The sequence below is a fragment of the Meriones unguiculatus genome, chromosome 9 (assembly GCF_030254825.1).
Source record: "Meriones unguiculatus strain TT.TT164.6M chromosome 9, Bangor_MerUng_6.1, whole genome shotgun sequence".
NCBI lineage: Eukaryota > Metazoa > Chordata > Mammalia > Rodentia > Muridae > Meriones > Meriones unguiculatus.
The window spans coordinates 24,477,359-24,487,692 of record NC_083357.1 but is presented as its reverse complement, the minus strand read 5'-3'; the positions used below and the strand labels follow the sequence as shown (position 1 = coordinate 24,487,692).

Below are 10,334 nucleotides of genomic sequence, written 5' to 3'. Positions count from 1 at the left end.
TGCTAAGGTAAGCGCTTGCTTTGCTCTGAATAAAGCTTGTAGAAAAAAAATGCAGTATCCATCGAATGATTCTCAGGTATCCATTTACATAAGGGTCATCTGAGGAAACACACTTTGATTTAGAATCTGGATCTGACGTCTAGCTGAGACACTGGATTTTCCTGGAGGCCTCAGTTTTCTCATCTGTCAATAGGCAGTAATAACAGAATTTACACAGAAGGTGTTCGCAAATGTGCCCAGAAGTCTGCACCAAAACCTTGTGCACAGCCTTTAAGCTTTCAATAAGGTAAAGCTATTTCACTCTCTCCTGTAGCCCAGCAAGATGCCCAAAGGAAGGAAGGCCAATGGGAAGAAGATGGCTCTGGCCCATACTGTCGTGAAGAAACAGGAGGCTAAAAAGCTGGTCAATCCTTTGTTTGAGGAAAGGCCCAAGTACTTCAGCACTGGGTAGGGTATCCAGCCTCAAAGAGATCTCACACGCTTGGTCAAATGGCCCCACTATATTAGGCTGCAGCGGCAAAGGGCCATCCTCTCTAAGCGGCTCAAAGTACCTCCTGCCATTAACCAGTTCACCCAGGCCTTGGACCAGCAAATAGCTGCGCAGATGCTTAAGCTTGCCCTCAAGTACAGGCTAGAGACAAAGCAGCAGCAGAAGAAGCAGAGGCTACTGCTGCTGAAAAAAAAGCAGCTGGGAAAGGAGACGCCCCAACTAATAGAGAGCCTGTCCTTCGAGCAGGGGTCAGTACAGTCACCACCTTGGGGGAGAACAAGAAGGCTCAGCTGGTGGTGATTGCCCATGACTTAGACCCCATTGAGCTGCTGGTTTTCCTCCGTGCCCTGTGTTGAAAGATGGGGTCCCCGGCTACAGCATCAGGGAGAGACCAGGCTGGGGCGGCTGGCCCACAGGAAGTCCGGCACCACTGTCGCCTTCACACAGGTTAACTTGGAAGACAAGGGTGCTCTGGCCAAACTGTGTGAGACTATTAAGACCAATTACAATGACAGATACGATGAGATTCACGGCCACTGGGGAGGCCATGTCCTAGGTCTTAAATCTGTGGCTCTTATTGCGAAGCTGGAAAAGGCAAAGGCTAGAGAACTCGCCACTAACCTGGGATAAATGTACACCTCTAATTTTTCTGTACATAAATACAATTACAAAACTCAAAAAACAAACAAACAAACGAAAAAAACAACCAACAACAGAAAGGAAAGCTATTTCGTAGCCACAGGTGTCACCATTCACTGTGTCTTCTAACATGCTTTGTACAACAAGTACTGGCTTGTTCCCTATAAATGTTGATTCACTTACTAGTTAAAAGAAAATAAAATTTACCATCTCAAGGACAAGGCAGGAATTCCATTAAAGCATCTATTTGTGTTCATGGTTTGTTACATTGTTAAAACCTGAGAAAGTGCAACAGAAGGGATTGTGGATTTTGTAGAAATTATACACTTATTCCATTAATTGTATTATTTTTTTGACCAAAAGTCTGCATTTTTTTTCTATACCTTTCTACCAGAGCATTGCTATCATGAGTATTGGGGCGTATCGGGCCTCTGTTATAGTCATTCAGTGTCAATACTATAGTACACAGTTCTGTGTAGATAACAAGCAGGAGCTGAGCATCCTAACCTTCTGGTGGCAAGAGCAGGGGCCAGCCTAGCTTTGGACCGTGCACAGTCACCTGCTGGTTTCTCTTTAGACTGACATCCAGAAGGATCAGGCTTCCTTCTAGGGATGGAGTCTTTGTTCTAGACTTTATGCTTAAGTGTTTCTCAGAATTTATATTGGACACTTCAGACCCACCAAGCCCAGAGCGGAGAATGTCATCAGAGAGCAGAGACATATAAACCTATGGCAGAGATTCCCCCACTTGGCTGTAACTGGCCTAGCTAACGTTTCCAAGGGTATACTTGAAAATTATTCATTTAGGATTTTGTTCTGTTCTGTTACTATACAAACCTCATGAAACTGTTATCACACCAGACCTTGGCATTTGAGGTAGCTTCATTCTGTGTTTCCAGGCCCTGGTGACTAATAATTGGATCCAAAATAAACTATATTTTATTCCGTTTGTGATGAAAGTGTGTGTCTTGAAAGCTTTTAAGAAAATAGCTTTTAAGAAAGGTATCTTCCTAAAATGTTGTCCTATGTTGCTACATGGAGTTTTCTTCCAAGAGAAAGAGAACCATAAGCATCATGACGTAAGACTTCCCAGATTCTAGAACCATGAGCACGATAACCCTCTACTACTTATATGTCACTCATTCTCGAGCGTTCAGTACAGCAGCAAAGACTAAGACATCATCTTTTCCCATCCCTAATGTTCCTTAAAAGCATGTTCAAGTAAATTTTATATCTACGTACATATGTGAAATTTTAAACTTGATTTTACATTTTAAAATCTATTCTCACATTTTGTTAATTAATTTTTGCGTAGAAGGCATGGCATAGTGCACGTGGAGTCAGAGGACAGCTCTCAGGAGTCGCTTCTCTTCTCCCACCATGAGGGTTCTGGGAATCAAACTCAGGTCAGCAGCTTGGTGGCAAACACCTCTACTCACTGCACCACCTCGCAGACCCTATCCTGAGCTTTATGGAAGTGCGTACAACATGCTTAAAAACCAGAAAAGAAGCTGAAACCTGATCTAAGGTGTTCATTAGATGATGCTTTTCTCATAGAGGATTTTACTTGGTGGATTGGGTTGGCATCTGCTAGTATAAAATGTCCCTGTGCTGAGGAGATGGCCTAGAACCTGATGGCTCAGGAAAGCATCCTCGATTCTAAAGAGAGACATATGCACCTTTTCCTTTGGCTATCTAGCTATTACCTTTTGTTCACTGAACGAATAGGTGCTTTTAACAAGCGTGCAGGAGTGGAAGTCTGAACTTGACCTTAACCTCCACAGGAAGATTTAAAAGGCATCTTCCCTCTGCCCATCGAAAGAATGGACCAGGGACAAAGAACTCTGCCAGCACCAGAACGGGGGAGGGGCTTCCATCTGCCATTCCGTAACATCCCCCACTTTACCTTCTTCACACTCTTTTCTCAGATTCAACATGGGCCATCTTTAAGATGAACTATTTGGACCATTTCCCTCAGGGCTTGAAGAAAAGCTGTCCTGGAACAGAGAACCGAGAGGATGGACCTGTCAAATGCTACACAGTCAAATCTACTCATTGTCTACATTTGTCTCATGGCTTTGCTCCTGATGTTAGCTGACAGGTTATGATATTTCATGTTCTGGAAGAGTTGTATGGACATGGTGGAGAAGAACTGAATCTCTACCTGGTTTGAAGAAAGCTTACATTAATCTATTTTGCTTCTCAGTTTTCTATGTGTTTTTACATTTTAATTTTAATTCAGTTTTGTTTTCATTTTCAAGACAGGATCTCACTTTGCAACTCTGGCTGTCCTGGAACTGACTATGTAGACCAAGCTGGCCTCAAACTTATAGAGCTCTGCCTTCCTCTGCTTTCTAAGTTCTGGAATTAAAGGTGTGCAATCACTATACCTACCTTCATTTTGTAATTAATTTAGGACATAGGAAATCTAAATTGATGGGTAACAATGATAGCTTTTTGCTAAGCTTAAATTGGTAGAGAGCATCACATGTTGAGACAAGGCTATACGATTCTAGTGAGTTACTTAACCTCTCTGACTCAGCCACCTTCTCAGTTAAAAAAACAAGATGCCAGTATGTATCATGAGGAATAAAATAATCAAGCATAGAGTTAACATACTGTAGTGAATCAGATTCTTGGTACATGAAAAATACAGGATTACCACTGTGATCATGGCTTGCTATCAAAAGATACCAGAATAATTTACGTATAATTAAAAAGAATCAACATGGATGGTGAGATCTCCACCAGAGGAAAATGTAGATATTCTCTGAATGACAGAAAAGACAGTGAGCAGTAGAAATCCTAATAATTGGTTTGAGATAAAAGTGATTAAACAAATTTACCCCATAGCTTACACACTGGAGACACAGGGCTCTGCTACTGGGGTTAACTGTAACTGTAATCTAAATGCTTTAAATGCGTTGAGGGACATCTTCTCATATAATGGCTGAGAGTCTCACCTCTGGCCTTCATAGAAAGAAGCTAGACACTGTCATGTTGTCAACACAGCCCTGAGGACATCAGGATGTCTTCCCTGTGACCTAGACTCTAGGGGCCATGTTTCACGCTTCCAACCCCAGCCTCTTGTGGCATGATCTCATTGCCATCAATATATCTGCAGGAAGAAGCCTTATCTTTTCAGAAACATACAGCCAGTTCCCAGAATAAATGTCACCTAAGGCTGCCAGAAAATGATGTAATGAGACAGGTTAACTGCAAAGTGACAGGTTGGCTTCCTTCCTTGCTAGTAGCTGCCAGACCTCACAAAACTGAACTCTGCACACCCAGGAGATGCTCCTTTAGAGCCATCCTTTCATCCTTAGGACATACTCTCAAGAGCGAAATATAGAGAAATTTGGTACCCAGGGCTCATGGCAGAGTCACATGTCTTGGAGAGTGGTTTGATCTTAAGGGACAGATAAAACTCCAACCTTCCTAGTGGAAATAAATATCTAAAGAGACATTTGTGGCCCTCCCTTTAGCTGTCAGAGATTGAGACAATGGACCTAATTTCCCTAAAAGTGTCCGGCCAGGAGAGAGAAAAAGCTGAATCCTAATGCCTGCCAGAGGGGAAACTTGTGTCCTGAAGAAATTCTATAGAGGAACAAAGACAGAGAAAGATAAAAATATTTGAAAAGATAATGACTAAATGTTTTCCAAGACTGATTGAAAAAAATATATAATCACTGTAGATAGAAGATGGCCCATGAAATCTGCATAGTGTAAAGTCAAAGAGATTAGCAACCACAGGATAAAGGAGCCAAGAAAAAAAATCTGATGCAAAGAGATACAGAGAATTGATAGAAGTGTAGAGACAGCATCAAGGTAAACCTGTGTGGCCATAAGAAGCTGGCATAGAAAAAAAGAACCACATTTTCCTAAAGAGCCTCCAAAAGGTACACGATGCTGACACCACGACTTCAGTCCTTTGTAAGAGAGAATAAATTTATGTTGTTTTAAGTTAAAATAAGAAGAATTCGTTATGGTGCCCCTGAAAACTGCAGCATCCGGAAGCTTTAACTTCTCTACCGTGCTTTTACAAACAAATTTAATTCCTTTGGAATTCTGGTCTTAAAGAAAAGAAATACGGATTTGTTTTATTTTAATGTGTGTGCACACATGAATAAGTGTGTGTGTGCATGCTCTTCTCCGTATATGCATGTGTGTGTATATAAGAGAGAGTTAGTGAGTGAGTGAGTGAGTGAGTGAGTGAGTGAGTGAGTTAGTAATTTAAGTACCCACAGAGGCCAGAGGCATTAGATCACCTCTGAGTTGGAACTGGACATATAGACAGTTTTGAGGTAGTCAGTGTTGGTTCTGGCAACTCAGGTCAGCAGTTTCTCAAGTTACGGCAGAAACCTGTTTAATATATGACCCATGCAACATGCCAGTTGTTGGAGTGCCTTTTATCCCTGGGAGGTATGGGACCTGTCTGTGTTCCTGCCTTGTTCACAGACCTATCTGCTTAGTACTTGGGTTCTCTTACACTAAAACCAGCTCAACCCATACAAGTGGTAGGGATGAGATTACAGCTCTTGTGCCCCCAACATTCAGACAGCCATTTCTAAGGAAATGGCCAATGCATGACAACCTAGGGCAGAAACAGGAAAACTGAGACTTGTACCCTTCATCAAGATGGCCAGAGACTCCAATACTATCTGTAATTCTAGAATTCTGTTTCATACTTTCCACTTTACCAGCTGAATCCAGAATTTTCAGGATGCACAGAAGTTAATTTTATTCAGGTGTATGAATAAGTTAATTTTGAAACAAGTGGATTAATGCTGGTGGTGACAAACACAGAAGAAAGGACAGCAGATCCACAATATGAGATATGGATGACACAATGGAATAGTCATTAAACTGGCTATTGAATAGCAATTTCCCAGGAATCGAACATTCCATTCTGATAGCAGGTATACTCAGAAAGGAAGTACACAATTCACAACTCTCAGGAATTTCCAGAAACTTAAAAGATTTATATTGTCTATCTATCCTTAAGACTTTATACACCACAAGGACTACTGAAGGTAGAGGAAACTCTGATCTGTTAAGCTACCTAAAAATCATAAACAGACCTCTAGGAACACAAGAATGCAGCTTTCTTGAGTTTCAGCCTTACTGCATTCCTTCTATCCTTCCATCTCAGCTGAAATGCTGCCTTATCTAAGAAGCAACCCCAGCCTCCTGCCTATTCCTACGCTCCTCCTCATCTCTACTTAGATACCATCAGTTCTCCCAGTATGCATACTAATAAGGTGAATCTCAATAATCACATTGATGCAGTCTAGAATTATGGACCTTTGAACATACCTGATGGGGATTATCTGGATAGGTTAATTGGAATGGGAAGGCCTGTCCACTGTGAGTGGCACCATTTTCTGGGCTATAAAAAGAGAAGAACATGAGCTGAGCACAAGCATTTGTAACTCTCTGTGTGTTTCAATGAACACAATATGACCAGCAGCCCCAACCTTCTGATGCTGTGAGTTCCCCAACAGGATTAACTGTAATCTAGAACCATGAGCCAAAATAAACACTTTCTTCCTTAGGTTGCTTTTGTCAGTGTGTATTTAGCCCAGCAAGAAGAAGAATAACTCAGATAGCTTTCGGTAAGCAACACCCTTCCAGAATACGTCACACGGCAACAACAACGATGATAGCGAAGTTCATGTGTATTAAGTTCTGAGTATGAAGTATGGACCTGAGCACTTTCTGTGTGTTGACCAAGTTCACTTTCACAACAATCCTCTGATATAAGTGCTATTGTTGGTTTCATTTTACAGAGCAGAACGATTCAGGAAGAGAAAATTCATTAGAAACAACACAGCTAAACTTTGAATATCTACAGTTTGATTCCAAAGTCATATTATTGTTCACTTTGATGAATATCTCAAAGTGTTAGCGATGTCTGCACAAACGTTGCTGTTTATCTCCTTATGGTTTAGAATACATAAATTATCTCTCTTGAGTCAAAGCCATGTTATAATATTTCCCTGACCAGAGATATACAAATTTTTTTAGCTCTGGTTGTTAGCTATATTGCAATAGTCATTGGAGATAATAGCAAGTAATTAAGTAAATAATAAGCTATTTGCACAGGAGTGTGTTATTTTAATTGTTCTTATAATCATCTATAACCTTTAATGTATGCTTTACACATTACCCTTTAAAGAATACATTTAAATGAAAGATTTGAACAATTTCTGGAATGCATTTAGAAGCAATATTTTGTTGGTGAAAGCAGGGCTGTAGGGAATATACATGCAGAACTATGAGAATGACCACAGGCAAAAGATTAGGTTTGCTCTAAGGAAGGCAATGCCCACACACAGATGTCAAACCTGTTAAGCAATGCTATTACTCAGTCCTTTGAATAACTTTAAATAACTTTAAATATTACTCAGTCCTTTGAATAAATTTAAAAGAAATTTAAATTTATTTGTGTGTGTGTGTGTGTGTGTGTGTGTGCATGCGTGCATGTGTGTGTTACAGGGCCTCTCTATGTAACAGGACCTGAATGTACTGGTCCCACTCTGTAGACCAGGCTGGCCTCAACTCACAGAGATCCACCTGCTTCTGCCTCCCAAGTGCTGGGCTTAAAGGCATGTGACACCACACCCAGACTAAGTGGAAAATTTGTTTATTTTATTTTGTTTTTTTAATGCTTTAATATAATTTTTTTAATTTATTCACTTTACATCCCAATCATAGCCCCTTCCCTCATCTTCTCCCAGTACTAATCCCTTCCTCTTCCTCCATTCCTTTGTCTCAGAAAGGGGGAGCCTATCAAGTCTCATAAGGACTGCCTGCATCCTCTTTCTGTGCAGCCAGGCAAGCCCTCCAACTCAGTAGAAGTGACCAAAGAGCCAGCATTAAAGTCCATGTCAGAGACAGTCCCTGCTCCCCTTACTAGGGAATCTACTTGGAGACTGAGCTGTTAATCGGCTACATCAGAGAAGGTGTTGTAGGTCCTCTCCATTCGTGGTCCTTGGTTGGTGCAGCAGTCTGCAGCCGCCACCCCACTCTGGGCCCAGACTTGTTAGATCTGTTGGTCTTCTTGTGGAGCTCCTGTCTCCTCTGGGTCCTTCTATCACCCACTCTTCCATAAGACACCCTGTACTCTGCCCAAAGTTTGACTGTGAGTCTCAGAAACTACTTTCATTCCCTGTTGGGTGGTATCTTTCAGAGAACATCTAAGGTCAGCTCCAGTCCTGTTCCCTCTCCTCAAGCACTTCCGGTATCTACACTATATGCCCTTCCAAATGAGAATGAAGCATCCCCCCTAGTGTCCTCCTTGTTACTTAGCTCCTTTGGGTCTGTGGATTGCAGTATGGTTATCCTGTATTGTATGGCTACTGTCCATTTATAAGTGAGTATATACCAATTTGTCTTTCTGTGTCTGGGATACCTCACTTTAATCTTTTTCAGATCCATCCATTTGCCTGAAAATTTCATGATGTCCTTGATTTTAGTAGCTGAATATTATTCCATTGTGTAGATGTACCACAGTTTATCATTCTTTGGTTATCCACATCTTGCTTGTTTCCAGATTCTGGCTATTACAAATAGAGCTACTATGAACATAGTTGAGCAAATGTCCTTGCTGTATGGTGGAACATTTTTTGGAATATGCCCAGGAGTGATAAAGCTGGGTCTTGAGGTAGAGCTGTTCCCAATATTTTGAGAAAGTGCCAGATTATTTCCAAAGTGGTTGTACAAGTTTGCACTCCCACCAGCAATGTAGAACTGTTCCCCTCCTTCTACAACCTTGACAGCATCTGCTGTCACTTGAGTTTTTTATATTAACCATTCTGATAGGCATAAGTTGTAATCTCAGAGTCATTTTCATTTGTATTTCCCTAATAACTAATGACACCAAGCATTTATTTAAGTGTTTTACAGCCATTAGAGAGTCCTCTTTTGAGAATTCTGTTTAGCTCTGTATCCTGTTTTCTAATTAGATTATTTAGCTTGTTGGTGTTTAATTTCTTGAGTTCTTTTTAAAATTTTTATTGATATTTTTATAAATTACTGTTTATTCACTTTTTATCTCTGCTATAGTCCCCTCCCTCGTCCACTTCTAATTCCACCCTCCCTCCCTCATCTCCTCCCATGCCCCTCCCAAAATCCACTGATAGGGGAGGTCCTCCTGCCTTTCACTCTGATCCTAGCCTATCAGGTCTCATCAGGACTGGCTGCATCCTTATCCTCACATATATATCCACAAACATACCGTGTGTATCTTTTTGCTTCTGGGATAACTCACTTGGGATGATCTTTTCTAGTTACCACCATTTGCCTGCAAATTTCATGATTTCCTTGTTTTTAATAGCTGAGTAGTATTCCATTGTGCAAATGTACCATAATTTCTGTATCCATTCCTCCTATGAGGGACATCTGGGTTGGTTCCAGGTTCTGAATATAACAAATAAACCTGCTATGAATATGGTTGAACAAATGTCCTTGTGGGATACTAGAGCATATTTTGGATATATGCCTAGGAGAGCTATAGCTGGATCTTGAGGAGGCACTATTCCTAATTGTCTGAGAAAGCACCAAATTGATTTCCAAAGTGGTTGCACAAGTTTACATTTCCTTCAGCAATGGAGGAGGATTTCCCTTTCTCTACATCCTCTCCATCATGTGTTCTTTTCTTTTCTTTTAATTTTTTTTATTAATTACATTTTTTTCACTTTGTATCCCCCCATAAGCCCCCCCTTCCTCCCTTCCCCATCCCACACTCTCTCCCCCTTCTTCACAAATGCCCTCTTCAAGTCCACTGATAGGACTTTTTCATCAATGTTCATAAGAGAGATAGGTCTGAAGTTCTCTTTTTTTGGTGGGTCTTTGTGTGGTTTAGGTATCAAGGTGACTGTGGCTTCATAGAATGAGTTTGGTAATATTCCTTCTGTTTCTGTTTTGTGGAATAGTTTGAAGAGAATGGGAGTTAGCTCTTCTTTGAAGGTCTGGTAGAATTCTGCACTGAAACCATCCGGCCCTGGGCTTTTTTTGGAAGGGAGACTTTTAATGGCTACTTCTATTTCCTTGGGGGGGGGTGTATATAGGAATACTTAATCTATTTATCTGATCTTGATTTAATTTTTGTAGATGGAATCTATCAAGAAAATTGTCCAATTCATTTAGATTTTGTGGCCTATAGGCCACAAAATGTGTTTGGATTTCCTCAGTGGCTGTTGTT

The 10,334-nt window shown here is 40.9% G+C and overlaps 1 pseudogene; it reads left to right on the top strand.

Moving 5' to 3' along the window:
- Window positions 1-322: 322 nt before the first annotated feature.
- On the top strand, window positions 323-1,120 carry LOC110553073 (large ribosomal subunit protein eL8-like; annotated as a pseudogene).
- The last annotated feature ends 9,214 nt before the right edge of the window (window positions 1,121-10,334 follow it).